Consider the following 18,133-nt stretch of genomic DNA (forward strand, 5'->3'; position numbering starts at 1 on the left):
AGGTGTAGATTTTTCCATGCTCCTACAGATGTCGGTGAAGATATTTCCATGTTGATACAGATGGCGGTGTATATATTTCCATGTTGATACAGATGGCGGTGTAGATAATTCCATCTTCTTACAGATGGCTGTGTTGTTATTTCCATGTTCATGCAGATGGCGGTGTAGATATTTCCTTGTTTATACAGATAGCGGTGTATATATTTAAATGTTCAAACAGATAGCGGTGTAGATATTTCCATGTTTACAGAGATGGCGGTATAGATATTTCCTTCTTTATAGAGATATTGTTGTAGATATTTCCATGTTTATACAGATAGCGGAGTAGATATTGCCATGCTTGTACAGATAGCGGTGTAGATAGTTCCATGTTTATACAGATGGCAGTGTGGATATTTCCATGTTTATAGATATAGCGGGGTAGATATTTCAGTGTTTATAGAGATAGCGGTGTAGATATTTCCACGTTTTTACAGATAGCGGTGCAGATATTTCCATGTTTATACAGAGAGCAATGTAGATATTTCCATGTTTATAGAGATAGCGGTGTCAATATTTCCATGTTTACACAGATAGCAGTGAAGATATTTACAAGTTTATACAGATAGCGGTGTAGATATTTCCATCTTTATACAGATAGCGGTGTAGAAATTTCCATGTTTATACAGATAGCGTTATAGATATTTCCATGTTTGTAGAGATAGCAGGGTATTTATTTCCATGTTTATACAGATATCGGTGTAGATATTTCCATGTTTATACAGATAGCAGTGCAGATATTTCTGTGTTTATACAGATAGCCGTGTAGATATTTCCATCATCATTCAGCTGGCGGTGTAGGTATTTGCAAGCTGATACAGATGGCGGTGTAGATATTTCCAAGTTTATAGAGATGGCGTACAGATATTTCCATGTTCTCACCGACGGCGGTGTAGATATTTCCATGTTTATAGAGATGGCGGTGTAGATATTTCCATGTTTATACACTTATCGCTATAGATATTTCCATGTTTATTCAGATAGCAGTGTTGATATTTCCATGTTTATACAAATAGCGGTGTAGATATTTCCATGTTTATAGAGATAGTGGTGTAGATATTTCCATGATTATAGAGATAGTGGTGTAGATATTTCCATGATTATAGAGATTGTGGTGTAGTTATTTCCATGTTTATAGAGATAGCAGTGTAGAAATTTCCCTGTTTCACAGAAAGCAGTGTAGATATTTCCATGTTTATACAGATAGCGGTGTAGATATTTCCATGTTTATAGAGATAGTGGTGTACATATTTCCATGATTATAGAGATTGTGGTGTAGTTATTTCCATGTTTATAGAGATAGCAGTGTAGAAATTTCCCTGTTTCACAGAAAGCAGTGTAGATATTTCCATGTTTATACAGATAGCGGTGTAGATATTTCCATGTTTATACAGATGGCAGTGTAGACATTTCCATGTTTATAGAGATGGCGGTGTAGATATTTCCTTGTTTATACAGATAGCGGTTTAAATATTTCGATGTTTATAGAGATAGGTTTGTAGGTACTTCCATGTTCATACAGATAGTGGTGTAGATATTTCCATGTTCATACAGAAGGCGGTGTAGATATTTCCATCTTCATACAGATGGCGGTGAAGATATTTGCATGTTCATACAGATGGCGGTGTAGATATTTCCATGTTCATACAGATGTCGGTGTAGATATTTCCATGTTCACACAGATGTCTGTGTAGTTATTTCCATGTTCATACAGATGACGTTGTTGATATTTCCATGTTCATACCGAGGGCGGTGTAGATATTTCCATGTTTATAGAGATGGCGGTGTAGATATTTCCAAGTTTATACAGATGGCAGTGTAGATATTTCCATGTTCATACAGATAGCGGTGTAGATATTTCAATGTTTATGGAGATATCGGTGTAGATATTTCCATGTTTATACAGATAGCGGTGTAGATATTTCCATGATTACACAGATAGCGGTGTAGATATTTCCATGTTTATGTAGATAGCGGTGTAGATATTTACATGTTTATACAGATAGCGGTGAAGATATTTCCATGTTTATACAGACAGCGGTGTAGATATTTCCATGTTTATACAGAGAGCATTGTAGTTATTTCCATGTTTATAGAGTTAGCGGTGTAGATATTTCCCTGTTTTACAGTTAGCAGAGTAGATATTTCCATGTTTATACAGATAGCAGTGCAGACATTTCCATGTTTATACCGATAGCGGTGTAGATATTTCTGTGTTTATACATATAACGGTGTAGATATTTCCATGATCATACAGATGGTGGTGTGGATATTTCCATTTTGATACAGACTGGGTGTATATATGTTCATGTTTATACAGATGACGGTGTAGATATTTACATGTTTATAGACATGGCGGTGTAGATATTTCCATGTTTTTACACATAGCAGTGTCGATATTTCCATGTTTATGGAGATATCGGTGTAGGTATTTCCATGTTTATAGAGACAGCGTTGTAGATATTTCCATGTTTATACATATAGCGGTGTAGATATTTCCCTGTTTTACAGATAGCAGTGTAGATATTTCCATGTTTATACAGATAGCGGTGTAGATATTTCCATGTACATACAGATAGCGGTGTAGATATTCCCATGTTTATTCAGATGGCAATGTAGATATTTACATGTTTATAGGGATGGCGGTGTAGATATTTCCTTGTATTGACAGATAGCTGTGTAGATATTTCCATTTTTATACAGATAGCGCTGAAGATATTTCCATGATTATACAGATAGTGGTGTAGATATTTCCATGTTTATACAGATAGCGGTGTAGATATTTCCATGTTTATACAGATAGCGGTGTAGATATTTCCATGTTAATGGAGATGGCATTATAGTTATTTACTTGTTTATACAGATGGTGGTGTCGATATTTCCATGTTCATACAGATAGCTTTGTAGATATTTCCATATTTATACACATGGCGGTGTAGATATTTCCATGTGCATACAGATGCCGGTGTAGATATGTCAATGTTTATAGAGATGACGGTGTAGATATTTCCATGTTTATGCAGATGGCGCTGTAGATATTTCCATGTTTATACCCATAGCGGTGTAGATATTTCCATGTTTATACACATAGAGGTATAGATATTTCTATGTTTACAGAGATATTGGTGTAGATATTTCCATGTTTATAGAGATAGTCGTGTAGATATTTCCATGTTTATAGATATAGCAGTGTCGATAATTCCCTGTTTCACAGGCAGCAGTGTAGATATTGCCATGTTTATTCAGATAGCGGTGTAGATATATCCATGTTTATAGAGATAGCGGTGTAATTATTTCCATGTTTATAGAGATGGCGGTGGAGATATTTCCATGTTTATAGTGATGGCGGTGTAGATATTTCCATGTTTATACAGATGGCGGTGTAGGTATTTCCATGTTTATACAGATAGCGGTGTAGGTATTTCCATGCTTATACAGATAGCGGTGTAGATATTTCCATGTTCATACAGATAGCGTTGTAAATATTTCCCTGTTTATACAGATAGCGGTGTAGATATTTCCATGTTTATAGAGATAGCGTTTTAGATATTTCCATGTTTATACATATAGCGGTATAGATATTTCCATGTTTAAACAGATGGCGGTGTAGATATTTCCATGTTTATACAGGTGGCGGTGTAGTTATTTCCACATTCATACAGATGGCGTTGTAGATATTTCAATGTTTATAGAGATGGCGGTGTAGATATTTCCATGTTTATACAGATGGCGGTGTAGTTATTTCCATGTTTATACAGATAGCGGTGTAGGTATTTCCATGCTTATACAGATAGCGGTGTAGATATTTCCATGTTCATACAGATAGCGTTGTAAATATTTCCATGTTTATACAGATAGCGGTGTAGATATTTCCATGTTTATAGAGATAGCGGTATAGATATTTCCATGTTGATACACATAGCGGTGTAGATATTTCCATGTTTATAGAGATAGCGGTGTAGATATTTCCAAGTGTATAGAGATGGCGGCTTGGATATTTCCATGTTTATATATGTGACGGTGTATATATTTCCATGTTTATGCAGATGGCTGTGTAGATATTTCCATGTTTATACAGATGGCGGTGTAGATATTTCCATGTTTATACAGATGGCGGTGTAGATACTTCGATATTTATACAGATGGCGCTGTAGATATTTTCATGTTCATACAGATAGCGGTGTAGATATTTCCATGTTTATAGAGATGGCGCTGTAGATATTTCCTTGTTTATACACCTAGCAGTGTAGATATTTCCATGTTTAAAGAGATGGCGGTGTAGATATTTCCATGTTTGTACAGGTAGCGGTGAAGATATTTCCATATTTATACAGGTAGCGGTACAGATATGTGAATTCATTAAACCTCTTTTTCTTTATAAATTACCCAGTCTTGGGTATGTCTTTATCAGCAGCATGAAAATTGACTAATACACTCACTGTCCATGAATGATACTCTGTTAGCCCATTTGCATTGTTATAAAGAAATACCTGAGGCTGGGTTATTTATAAAGAAATGCGGTTTATTTGGCTCCTTGTTGTGAAGGCTGTACATGAAGCATAGTACTGGCACCTGCTTCCAGGGAGGGCATCAGGAACCTTCCAATCATGGTGGAAGGTGAAGGGAAACCAGCATATCACATGGTGAGAGCGGAAGCAAGAGAGACAGGGACGAGGTGTCAGTCTCTTTTAAACAACCAGATATCGCATGAACTCACAGGGTAAGAACTCATTCATTACCAAGAGGACAGCACCAAGCCATTCAGGAGGCATCTATCTCCAACATTGGGGATCACATTTTAACGTGAGATTTGAAGGGGACAAACATCCAAACTATGTCAGATACCAAAGCTGACAATGCTTAGGATCTTTAGCTGTTCCAGGTTCTGGGAAAAGGGAGAGAGTTAGCTTCCCTCATCTATGCTGTGCTACTCCATATTATATTAGTAATTATTGTTCTCTAAAGGTTTTTGAAAGCAAATAAACAAATGCAAGGCAAAATATACGAAATGCAAGGCAAAACATACGAAATGCAAGGCAAATGCATTAAAAACTTTTGAGTGTTAATATATAGATTTTATTTTATCTTTTTAATTTCTTTTGCTTAACCAAATAGATTATGTAGTTTTGATTAACTGGCCATGAAATAGCTCTGCCTACATAGAATTTCCCATGAATAATTGGTTGTGGAGACTTTTATGTGTAACCCAAATCCTCCCTCAAAACTGAAGTTTGCCCAGCTATTGGGAGTGTTGGCAAATCATGCCTCTCAGCTGATTCTCTCTAGAATTTATTCTCAGGAGATCTAATTAATAACTTGTCAAGCTGATGTCCATCCTTGGGGACAACTCGTATCTGAAGAATGGCCAGTGAAAGGTATTAAAACTCCATACTCCTGCCTCAATTTAGGGCAACTCTGAAGGGTCGCCCCAGCTTCTCAGCTCCCCCTTGAGATTAGCTGAGGTATTTGTTGTGACTGCCTCACATCTCAACTCCCTTTGTCCAATTCAGCTTTTTCGCCACAGTTGTTGGCTCCTAGGATTTTACCCAGTTAAATGTTCTCTACACAAATCTCTATCTCAAATCTGCTTTACAGGGAATGTGGCCTCAGACAGGTTTTCATTAGGTTCTGGACGTAACTCTCATTAGTCATTGATATGATTCGGCTGTGTCTCCATCCGAATCTCACCTTGATTGTAATTATCCCCGCATGTCAAGGATGGAGTCAGGTGGAGATCATTGAATCATAGGGGCGGGTTCCCCCTACTGTTCTCCTGGTAGCGAATAAGTCTCACGAGATCTGATGCTTTTAAAATGGGAGTTTCCCTACACAAGCTTTCTTCTCTGCTACCATTTAAGATGTGCCTTTGCTTCTTTTTTGCCTTCTGCCGTGACTGTGAGGCCTCCCCAGCCATGTGGAATTGCGAGTTCATTAAACCTCTTTCCTTTCTAAATTACCCGGTCTTGGGTATGACTTTATTAGCAGCATGACAACAAACTAGTGCAGTCTGTTCTATAAGCCCAAGTCGGATCACAGAGTCCCGCTTTCTGTTTTTTTTTTTCTAGCCCATATTTCTACTAAAACTTGACTCATATAGACTTAAAACAAAATAATTAAGCATGGCTAGTAATTATTTAATATTTTACACGTGTCAGGTACTGTATTTTGTAACTTATCTTTTAATAATCTTTCCAAATCTCTAAAAGGAGAATTCTGCTCTTTTATAGAGAAAATAAGGATGGCTCAATCTTTTGATTTTTATTACAAGCTTTATTTTGTATAACATATAATAAACTAAAAATATTGAAAGTTTAGAAACCATCAGCACACAATCGAGGTGATGGAAATATACTTCACCTCCAGTTTCCTGATGCCTCTTTATAATACATTTCTCTGGCCCCTCATTCCTGGCCCTTAAAAACCACCAAACTGCTTTCTGTCACTGGACAGTAATTTATACAGTCAAAAAATGTATATAAATAAAATTTTACACTATGCACTTTTTTGTCTGACATTTTATGTTTTTTTCTCTGCATGTTTTACCTCTAGAGTCTGCCTTGTTTCACTTAGTATAGTTATTTTGAGATTCATTCATGTTATAGTATGTATCCATAATTAATTCGGATAAAGCAAGTTAATTCATTAATGTATTGATTGATATTTAGACTGTTTCTAGTTTGGGCTATTATGAATACATGTGCTATGAACATTTGTGTTGATATCATTATATGAACACCTACTTTTATCTCTCTTGGGTAAATACCCAGGAGTGCAATGGCTGAGTCTTACGGCAGAAGTATGTTTAACTTTTTAAGGGACTCTTGAACTGTTTTTCAAAGGTTACACTTTTTTGTATTCCCATCAGCAGTGTATGAGAGTTTCAGCTTCTCCACATCCAAGCCAGTGCTTGGCTATTATCAGTCATGCTAATCTTAGCTATTTAAAAATAGATAGTGGCGTCTCATTTTGGTTTTAATTTGCATTGCCCTAAGCATTAATTATGTTGAGCATATGTGCTTATTTACCAAACAAATGTCTACTTTGAAATGTCTGTTCCAGTCTTTCACCCAAGTTTTAAATGGGGTTGTTTGTTTTTCATTATTAAATTTTGAGCTTTTAAAATATATTTTTGATGCAAGCCTTTCATCAGATATATGAATTGCAAATATTTTCTCCCAGCCTGCAGCTTGTCTTTTCAGTCTCTTAATAGATTCTTTTGAAGAGCAGATTCTTTTTTTTAAATTTGATGAGTTCTTCTTATCAATATATTATTATATAAATCATGCTGTGGGGTCATATCAAAGAAAGCTTTGCCTGACTCAAAGTCCCAAATGTTTTCACATCTTCCCTCTCCTCTCCTTTGGGAACTGAGATTACACGTAAATTCAGTTACTTGAAATTTACTGTCTACTATTGCTCTGTTCATGTTTTTTAAAAGTTTATTTTCTCTCTCTATTTTATTTTGAGAGGTGTCTATCTTTTCTTCTTTAATGACTAACGTGCTATCAGCCTACCATGTAGCTGGGACTACAGCCGCATGCTACTATGCCCCGCTAATTTTTGTATTTTTAGTAGAGATGGGATTTCACCATATTGGTCAGGCTGGTCCTGAACTCCTGATTTCGTGATCCACCTGCCTCGGCCTCACAAAATGCTGAGATTACAGGCGTGAGCCACTGCGCCCAGCCTCCTTTAGTGTATCTTGCATGTCTCTATTTTAGAACATATAGAATACTGTTTCAATAAGCATTTGAATGTTCTTAACTGATAACTCTGGCACCTTGATTTACTCTGGATCAGTTCTGACTCAGTGATTTTTCTCCTTATTATGAGCCACGTTCTTCTGTCTTTTGTTGTTACTGTTGTGTCTCTGCTAAACTGTGTCTGGATGTCAGATATGGTGACTTTTATCTTATTGAGTGCTGGAAGTATATATAAATATTCTTGATCTTTGTATTGGTATGTATTTAAGTTTAGTTGGAAAGAGTTTGACTCTTTTTGGTCTTGCTTTAAAAATTCATTAGGTGGGATCAGACCAGTTCTCATTTTAGAGCTAATCACTCCCAACTAGTGAGGCAAGATCCTTCTGGGTATCCCTGGGAATCTTGAGGTGTTCCTGGTTTGGCTGATAAAATAAGCACTATTACTGGACCTTGGTGAGCATGTGTACTGTTACTTTTCATCTTATCTGGGTGTTGTTTCCCCAACCGTAGGTACTTTTCTCTAGGCCTGTCCTAACAATTACTTAGCTATGTACTTTAGGGGGACCCTTTGCAGAGCTCTGGAGTTCTCTTTCTGTGCAGCCCCTTCTTCTCGGAAACCTTGTCCTGAGAGCTCATGTCAACATGGTTTCTGTGGACTCTCAGCTCTGTCCCCTCAGCTCAGGGAGAACGATGGGCTCCTCTTGGGCTTTTCTCCTGGAGTAGTGGGCTGGAAAACTTTCTCCAGGCATAAATTAGGGCAGTTGATAGGCTCACCTTGTTTGAGACTGACTTTACAGGGTCTTGCAAACTTTTGTGGCATACATTTTGGCCATTTTTTTGGTTGTTTCAGGAGGGAGAGAAAGTCTAGTTCTTGTTACTCCATCATGGTCATTGCAGAAGTCAACCTAACTGATATTTATCAATACAGTCTGTTGCTACACATTGAACTTGCTTAAGATAATTTTTAGATGGCACAGAACTTTCTGTCCATTGAATGAGACTCTCTGCTTATTTTGCAAGTGCTCATTTGTATGGAGACATTTGTATGGAGAAACTTCAAAAAGTTTGTGGAAAAATGAAGTTAAAAGATAAACATTGAAAATGTGATCTTCGGTTTTCATCCCTAAAGAACTGATGGTCCTGGGAACTTAACAATGTCAATGCAGTCTCTTATACATTATTAACTTAAGAAAAATGGGTGCCCTTTCCACATTTGTTGAGATTGGGAAACAAAAAGAAGTCAGAAGGAGCCAAATCAGAGCTGTAAGGTGGATGCCTGACAATTTCCCATTGAGACTCTCACAAAATTGCCTTTGCTTGATGACAGGAATGAGCAGAAACATTGTGGTGTTAGAGGACTGTCTGCTAAAGCTTTCCCAGGTATTTTGCCCTAAAACTTTGGCTAACTTATTCAAAACACTCTCATGATATGCAGATATTATTGTTCTTTGACCTTCCACAAAGTCAACAAGCAAAATGCCTGGAATGTCCCCAAAAAACTGTTGCCGTGACCTTTGCTCTTGAGTGATCCCCTTTAGCTTTGACTGGACCACTTCCACCTTTGGTAGCCATTGCTTTGATTGTGTTTTGCCCTCAGGATCATACTGGGAAAGCCATGTTTTATCTTCTGTTACAATTCTTCAACGAAATCCTTCAGGATCTTGACCCTAGTTCTTTAAAATTTCCATTGAGAGCTCTCCTCTTGTCTGCAGCTGATCTGAGCACAACACTTTTGGCACCCATGCAGTGGAAAGTTGGTTCAACTTTAATTTTTTAGTCAGAACTGTGTAAGCTGAACCAATTAAGATGTCTACGATGTTGGCTATTGTTTGTGCTGTTGATTATCAGTCCTCTTCAATTAGGGCACAAACAAGATTAATTTTTTTCCTTGCAAATTGATATGGATGATCTGTCCCTGTGGACTTCATCTTCCACATCATCTCGTTTCTTCTTTAAAAAAGCTGTCCGCTTGTGAACTACTGATTTCTTTGGTGCATTGTCCCCTCAAGCTTCTTGTAAAGCATCAGTGATTTCACCATTCTTTCACTCAAGCTTCATCATAATCTAATGTTTCTTCTTGCTTCAATTTTAGCAGAATTTACATTGCTCTGCTAGGGGCTCTTTTCAAACTAATGTCTACTCCTTCTTACTGTCTCAAACTAGATCCTGTTCAAACATGCTATAATAAATTAGTATGAGTTTATTTTGCTGCCAAAATTGAAACCTTTGCATAGTTTTTTTCATAATATACATTTTCCATGAACTTTTTAAGGCCTCTCATGTATCCACAGGTAGAGTGCCTTACCTATTCTGACTTCAGTCAATTATTCAAGACCTTTCCTTGTCAGTGATACATTAGAAAGGTAGAGTATTCAAAAATAAGAGTAGCTTCTGCTGATTAAGAAATACTATATCTTTTTCTACTTCTTTCTTTTTTTTTTTCTTTTTTTTTTTTTTTTTTTTGAGACAGCATCTTTCTCTGTCACCCAGGCTGGAGTGCAGTGGTGTGATCTCAGCTCACTGCAACCTCTGCCTCCCGGGGTCAAGTGATTCTCCTGCCTCAGCCTCCCGAGTAGCTGGGACTATAGGTGCCTGCCACCACACCCAGCTAATTTTTGTATTTTTAGTGGAGACAATGTTTTACCATATTGGCCAGGCTGGTCTTGAACTCCTGACCTTGTGATCTGCCTGATTCGGCCTCCCAAAGCGCTGGGATTACAGTCATGAGCCACCGTACCTAGCTTTCTACTTCTTTCTTATTATTTTCCTCCTCTCTCATTCCTATATTCTCTCCTTTCTCCTACTTTCCTCCCCACTCCCTGTTTCCTTCCTTTCATCTTTCCTATTTTCAAGACTTAATATTTCTTGAACCTCCGATGTTATCATAGTATGTTATTTGTTTAATTTTCACATAACAATAATAGTTTAAATACAAATAATATTTATTTTCATCCCCATGTTATCAGTATAACAGTAAAGATGTGGAGAGGCCAGCTGGGCATGGTGGCTCAAGCCTGTAATCCCAGCACGTTGGGAGGCCGAGGTGGGTGGATCACGAGGTCAGGAGATCGAGACCATCCTGGCTAACATGGTGAAACCCCATCTCTACTAAAAAATAGAAAAAATTAGCTGGGCGTGGTGGCACATGCCTGTAGTCCCAGCTACTCGGGAGGCTGAGGCAGGAGAATAGTGTGAACCCGGGAGGCAGAACTTGCAGTGAGCCAAGATCACGCCACTGCACTCCAGCCTGGGTGACAGAGCGAGACTCTGTCTCAAAAAATAAATAAATAAATAAATGAAAATAAAATTAAAAAAATGATGTGGAGAGGCCAAACCAATGGCTCTTATATCCACGTTCTTTCTTCTAAATGATTTCACCTTAGTTTTGGTCTGCATCTCTAACAATAGCTAGTTGCAGCAGGACTTCTATCTGGCCTTGCTGCTCTCATTTTTGGACCTCCTCACTGAAATCAAATTGATCTTTCTAAAATGCAAACCTGGTCTTAGTATTTTATTACTTAAAACCCATTGGTGGCTTTCCATGATTTATGGAATAAAGTCAAAATTCCTGTTTTTGCCCATGTTTCTGTGTGCCTCTCATCCCTACATTTACTGATTCCTGTGTGCCATAAATTGCCAGTTGTCCAGAGTTCATTCTCTTTTTGTACTTGGGAGGACTTCTGCATCCTGCAACTTTTCCCCTGAAACGTGCTTGGAAAATACCTACTCATTTTTTTCAGATTCAGGTTAGCTTTTTACTTCAGTTTCTTTTCCTGAAGCTTATACTGACTGCTCCATATGGCTTTGGGATTAGCTACTCATTCCTTTGTCCCCTTTGTAGATACACATTTATCATGGAGTCTTTTTTTTTTTTTTTTTTTTTTTTTTGAGACAGAGTCTCACTCTGTCACCAGGCTGGAGTGCAGTGGTGTGATCTCAGCTCACTGCAACCTTTACCTTCCAGGTTCAACTGATTCTCTTGCCTCAGCCTCCCAAGTAACTACAGGCGTGCACCACCGTGCCCAGCTAATTTTTGTATTTTTAGTAGAGACGGGGTTTCACTATGTTGGCCAGGATGGTCTCGATCTCTTGACCTCGTGATCTGCCCACGTTGGCCTCCCAAAGTGCTGGGATTACAGGCATGAACCACCGCTCCCAATCAGTCATGCAGTCTTTATACTTACTTGTTTACTTGCCTGTGAGCTCACTGAATGCAGGGACTATTTCCTTGTTGCTCTAGCACCTACACCAGTACCTGGTATCCAGAAGCTGTATGCTAAATGTTTGTTGAGTGGCTGTTTGACTGAATGATTGTACTCCTAATTAGTAGATAGAAAGCCATGAACTTCCCAGTTCATCATTCTTTGTGCTCAATTCTGGTTTCTTTATTGTGTTCAAAAGAGTTCCTTAGTGACATAAAACTATGGAGCTAGTATGTCAGCTCATTTAAGCAATGATTGGTTTATGTATATAAGAGACTTCAATAATTATATATTTTTATTTCAGTTTCAATAAATGATCAATTGATTAATTTTCTCTGTTTTGGCTTATTGTTCACATTTAATATCAAATAAAAGTGTTTTACTTAAAATTATTCATGCCAATTATGACAGTTAGGTGAATATTGCTTTGATTTACATTCCAGTAGTAGTTTTGGTTGAACCCTGAATATGCTAAGACGTCCCTTTTCTTTTTTCTTATGAACAGGCTACTGTGTTTACATATATTATTAAAATCTTCTTTGAAAATACGAAGAATGTTACATTTCTTATATTTAGTTCTCTGTGCTTCAGAATTCCTGTGATACTTGCACTTAAGTCCTTCTGAGCAGTTGATGTTGATATTTATGTGGTTAATTTCATGAAACGTGGTGGTTTTCATTTCTATCATTAATTTATACAGGAGATAGACTGTTTTCCAGGTGTAAGCTCAGTCATATAATTAGAAAATTTATAAGCAGAAAGGAGTTATTTGGTCTAACCCATTTATTCTACAGATAGAGAAATTAGAGTCCAGAAACTCTGTCTTCTTTAAAGTCTTACAGGTATTTAAGAAAAAAGAATAGACTTGAGGTTTCTGTGCTCTGAACCCAGTGATCTTGACACTGTAATGATCTTCATCCATATTATTCACAGAAGTAAATATAATCACATATTAAATAAGAAACAAAAATACTAAGGAGATATTATACTGAAAAATGAAATAATATTATCTTAATTATTTTGATCAGATTCAATCTATAGCAGCTTGAAGGCTAATAATTCCAATGATTCTCTGAATAAACCATTTTTCTAATAAGATTACAGGTTTTAGTAATCTAATTATTTTGACTGATGCAAATGTTACCCCGCCAGTCTGAAAAATGTGTTTATTTATATGTCATAAAGAATAATTTATTCCAAAAAGGCTAATTTTCAAAATATATGTATCTTCTGAAACTGTATCTATTTTTTCCCCACGTTTTCTAAATATATTTTAGAGGGCATTTGTAGATTTTCATGGTGCTGAAAAATTAAGGTATAATGGTCTCATGAAGGAGAATAATGTCATTTAGACATTGTAATTTTGGAGGATCACAATACTTTTTGGAATGTGGTTGTTGCAGCACTGGTCACTTACACTAATTATATAATAACATACTATATTAATGCAATAATATACCATATGAAATTATTCAGTGGTAAATTTGTCTTAAATCCTCTAGAATACTGCAAAGAAATAGTTTATATAAGAAAGAGTACCATAGCAGATGTGAACACAATATTTCCTATTTTTTTCTTCTTTTTTTTTTTTTGAAGACAAGTTCTCACTCTGTTGCCCAGACTGGAGTTCAGTGCCATGTTCATAGTTCACTGCAACTTCAAACTCCCAAGCTCAAGTGATCCTCTTGATTCAGCCTCTGAAGTAGCTGTGCCTATAGGTGTGCACCACCACACCGGCTAAGTTTTAAAATTTTTTATAGATATGTTGCCCAAGCTGGTCTCAAATTCTTGAGCTCAAGAGATCTTCTCACCTTGGCCTCCCAGAGTGTTGGGATTACAGGCATGAGCCACCATACTCAGCCAATATTTCTTTTGTAAAAGACATTTTCTAACATACTTCTCATTTTAACTAACATAATATTCAAAGTGTAGATCTGAGAAAGAGATAGTGCCTGCAGATCTGGGATCCTACATGCTAATATTATGGGATGCATTCAGATTTGATCAGCAGATATTCCATTTATTCTAGAACACCACCAGCAGAAGAATGTAATTACGTCTATCACTAAAACTTTGTGTCAATACAGACTACTGTATTTGTTATCATAGATGGTCCTTGGATGGCAGCCTTAAGCAATTTTAAACCTAGACAGGTGATGTACTTTTTCTTCTTGGATAATTTTCATGGTTTTATCTAATTTGGTTGTAACTAATGTGTTTAATATGGCTTGCTTGTTTTTTAAAAAGTTGTTCAGTATCCTTAGAACTCAGTGCTGATTTCTTTTTCTAGCAGGCCTTTTATATAGGACATCTCACTTTCTCCTGGCTCTCTACTACTAGCATGAGGTCTCTGAAAAATCAAGACAGCAAAATAATTTGTTATAGAACAGCCTATGTAGAGGGACAGGGGAGGAGTCATATTCCAAGAGGGAAAGACCTTTGAGCCAGGCTCAATTTGTAGAGGCTGTTGAATGAAAATGAGAGAGAGAGAATGCACACTTTATTGCACTATTAAAGCAAAATTCTGACAATAACTTCTAAAAATGATTCAACTCTTATACACTGAGAATATGACAGACCTTCCAAAAGTATAATTTCTTATATGAACGTCCAGGTATATAAGGAAAAATAACTATTTCATACCAATATCTCCAGCCGCCTTTATTGTTGGTTCACCACATAGGTTTTTATCAGAATCGCAGAACATTAATTTTTTAAAGTAGCTACCATTACAACTAGCTTGAGAAGAACTTTCTTTTTAATAATTCGACCCAGATGCATTCTAGATACTCCAGTGTTACGAATCGATGGCTTCATGAGGAGCCGCTGTTGACTCATGCTATCTCTGGACACACTGACAGGAAACGTTTTCTTACACCTGTTTTCCTCCTGCTTTTCCTTGGTAGGACTTAGTGCCTTGGCATAGTTCAGTATCAATGGCAGTCATAGAGAAGTGTTACAGAAACCCAGCTTATTCCAACTTGTGAATTATTTGGCACCCAGGAACCAGGTCTTACAATCTTCAACCCACTTTTTCCTAACATGGCCCCTTTTCTGAAATGTTTATTTATATATGATGTAGGCCTGGGGAAAGGACATGGACTTTCAAAGAAAATATTCTCCAATAGATCTCTCAACTCCAGAGAACCTTCTGACTAAATCTGAAAGAATTCCACTGTGCTCTGATAACATCCTTTAATAATGAAGGAAAAGATATTTTTCCCCCAGGAGGATTTTGTAGTGAAAGAGATGGCATAATTTTCTTAAAAAATGTTGTTTATAATCTCATTTGTTTTTTCATTTGTGGGGTGTGTCTTAAATCCTAAATGGTACATCCTTTTTAAAATACTTCTAGTAACAAAATGTTTCTGAAGTTATGTTGTAAGTATCATTGGACTATGTTTAATAATGTTAAGTTGATCCCACTTCCCCTGAAATTATATACATAAATGCTGAAAGTATAAATTTACATATACAACTTCATGGAACATTTTTCTTCCAAGTGTGCATTTGCTAGAATTTGCATTGAAAGGTTTTGGAAGGAGCCTGTTGGTATGAATCCTGTGTGAGCAACACTCAGATTTGTTGCATACTGAACAGCATGCTAAATCTCACTTCACAATCTTAGATTTCTCATCTACCATCTTGAGCTGAATTTAAAATGTAACTGCAGTTTATTATGTCACCTGTTCGTCAAACACTGATGCAAAGCTTAGTTTTCAGTGTGAAGAACCCATGACTAGAGAAGGGAAGAAGAAAGGGTCAAGCAGACCTCATTAAAGAGTGTATGGGCAAGAAAACACATCAGATGTCTTGATAGGTTTTTTAAAGTCCTGTTAGACTTGTCATGATTTCCAAAACACTAAATGCCATCTAGTATTTTGGACCCTCCAAAATTACAGTAGAATATTATTATGGGTCATCTTAATTGGAAATATACAGGGAAATCCTGATGATTAATGTAGACTAGTGATAGCTCTCACACATTTATATAACCTATGTTGAAAAGAAAGAAGAAAGTCAGGAAGGAAAGAAGGAAAAAGAGCGGAGAGAGAGGAACAAGAAAACACGTGGATTTGTGGAAATGAAAATTTTTAAATTACTAATTTGCAAGAATGGGTAAGAAAAATACCGAGTATGAACATAAATGCTTTCAATTCCGTTTGTCTCTTAATCCTTCTCAGTCCGTGGCCAGTTTTGAAACTTGGTGTAACTTCCTTCCTTTATTCCTCCCTCCCTTGCTCCCTCCATCCCTTCTTGCCAGCCTCCTTCCCTTCCTCTCTCCTTGAGTTTCCTTCTTCTTTCTTGTTCCCTCCCTCCCTCCCTCTCTCTTTTTTCCCCTTAGTTTCCCCAGAAGCACATATACCAGCCATTTGAATGCTTTCTGCTCATAGATACTGCCAAGCCCCCTCACCCAGACTGCTGACTAGATTTGGTAGAATGGAGTGAGAAACATAGACTTTGTGTCTGTGGCGGCCACCTCTGATGTTGCAGACTTTTGCCGTGATTATGCACTCCAGCCGAGGGACGCTAGAGAGGTTGAAATTTCAACTGTGGGATTTGCCATTTTGGAATTTGCAGAAATGTACTGGATATGCTAACAGCAGCCTGGCTAGCCTCCACTTCACAAGGAAGTATTTAAATATACACGTGTAATATGAAGAAAATTGCATTAGATCATAAGGGATGAATTATTTTGTAAATGACTATACCATCAAATACCATACCTGATATCAATCATCTTCATCAGACAGTATCTGTGTATGTAAGTAGATAAACAAAAAAGCAGGAGTTTATTTCTCTCTAATGTATCCTCGACTCTCTAGCAGTGACCTCTGAAATGTCTCTTCTGATCCAGACTTGTTTGAATCATGTGCAACATTTTAGATTTGTCTTTTCTCTGCAAGTTTTTTTCGTTAAGTACCATAACATATTGAACCAAATAGTTTTGCTTGCTTTCTATTGATGACACATGATTTTGGCTTTTATCTTCAGTGGAAAATCAATGTGTCACACGGAGTTCACTAAGAAAAAGGTATGGGGCCTCTTTGTAATTCTTTGTCAGATGATTGCTTTATCTTGATTTATGCCTTCAAACTTTTTCCCATTCAGCAGAAAATATTGTGTCGCTATCTGTGAGAGCAAAGCGATCTATACCAATTTATGCTCTAAGTGTAGCCTCCTTCCAGAACTGCTTATGGAACATATCAACTCACTATAGATTAGGGACATAATGGATTCTTCTTTCTTAAAAGTGGCAGATTGACAATTTTAGTTCATATACAAGCTTTTATATTAACATTAAAACAATATTTCTATGTAAAGTAAAATATTGTAGTTGATTATTATTCGAGGGCCTCCCAGAATTTCAAGGTCTGAAAATAAATTCAGTGTTCCTGGTGGTAACAAAATTGCCCCTACTTCCTTGTATCAGGACTGCCATTTGGAACTGCTGGGGAAGCTCTTTTCAGAAATTATTTTCAAAACAGCATTGTTGCCTTTTGCCAAACTGAAATCTGGTTGTAAACTTTTGAAAACTAGTTCCTTGGAATGGAATTCAAGTTGTCTTCTAAGCAATTTTTTTTAACTCAAACATACATTCTATCTTGCTTTATTATGTCGCTATTTGTGTAGGAAACATATTTCTATTTTTACCATTTTCAATTTATTTACATTTACATTTACATTTGTGTGTATATATATATACACACATACATACACTTTAAGTTCTGGGATACATTTGCAGAACTTGCAGTTTTGTGAAATAGGTATACATGTGCTGTCGTGGTTTGCTGCACCCATCAACTCGTCATCTACATTAAGTATTTCTCCTAATGCTATCCCTCCTCTTTCCTTCCTACCCACTGACAGGCCCCAGTGTGTGATGTTCCCCTCCCTGTGTCTATGTGTTCTCATTGTTCAACTCCCACTTATGAGTGAGAACATGTGGTGTTTGGTTTTCTGTTCTTGTGATAGTTTGCTGAGAATGATGGTTTCCAGCTTCATCCATGTCTCTGCAAAAGACATTAATCCATCCTTTTTTATAGCTGCATGGTATTCCATGGTGTATATGTGCCACATATTCTTTATCCAGTCTATCATTGATGGGCATTTGGGTTGGTTCCTAGTCTTTGCTCTTGTGAATAGTGCTGCAATAAACATATGTGTGAATGTGTCTTTATAGTAGAA

This window comes from Gorilla gorilla, chromosome 15 (assembly GCF_029281585.2).
Source record: "Gorilla gorilla gorilla isolate KB3781 chromosome 15, NHGRI_mGorGor1-v2.1_pri, whole genome shotgun sequence".
Taxonomy (NCBI): Eukaryota; Metazoa; Chordata; class Mammalia; order Primates; family Hominidae; genus Gorilla; species Gorilla gorilla.